The sequence below is a fragment of the Monopterus albus genome, unplaced genomic scaffold (assembly GCF_001952655.1).
Source record: "Monopterus albus unplaced genomic scaffold, M_albus_1.0 scaffold273.1, whole genome shotgun sequence".
In the NCBI taxonomy this organism is placed as follows: domain Eukaryota; kingdom Metazoa; phylum Chordata; class Actinopteri; order Synbranchiformes; family Synbranchidae; genus Monopterus; species Monopterus albus.
Window position 1 is genome coordinate 110,329 of NW_018128153.1, and position 650 is coordinate 110,978.

The window sequence follows — 650 nt, forward strand, 5'->3', positions numbered from 1 at the left end:
AGAGAGAACTACATCCAATCAGGATAGGTGGGTAGGATGCCAAGAGCTGGGAAAAGAAATGTGAAAGAGTCACATTCACACTGCTACAAGATCTAAGTGATCAGGGGAATGCCATGAATCAAACCAAAAGGATTTCAGAAGCTTATCTTTATTTGCTCAAGATGGTTTAATAGGTGAAATATATAGTGAGAGAATACAGAAAGATTATTTCCTTAAAGTCTCATTTTATACAACATCAGTCGTTGGGTCAGTTGTGCAACATTGACAGATTACAGTAGATAAAAGGAACGCAAAACATGTCTATTTTTCCTACCTCTTATTAGGGATGGGACAATATATCGAAATTCAATGTATCGCAATACAAAAACTTTACAATGTGTATTGTTTTCTCTAGCGATATATATCATGTGGTCTCTATGCACCAGCAACTTCAAATTTTTTGTAAATAAGCCTGATAGAATGTACTGTAAAGTCAATACATCTGGTTGTTCTTTATATAATCAAATCAGTGCTAGAAAAGGGGGAAAGAAGAAGAATAAAGTACAAGTATTCCACAGCTAGTTGTACATAGTTGTTATCCCTCCATTATCTTTACCGCTTATCCCGGGGCTGGAGCCAATCCCGGCCGACACTGGGTGAGAGGCGGGGGT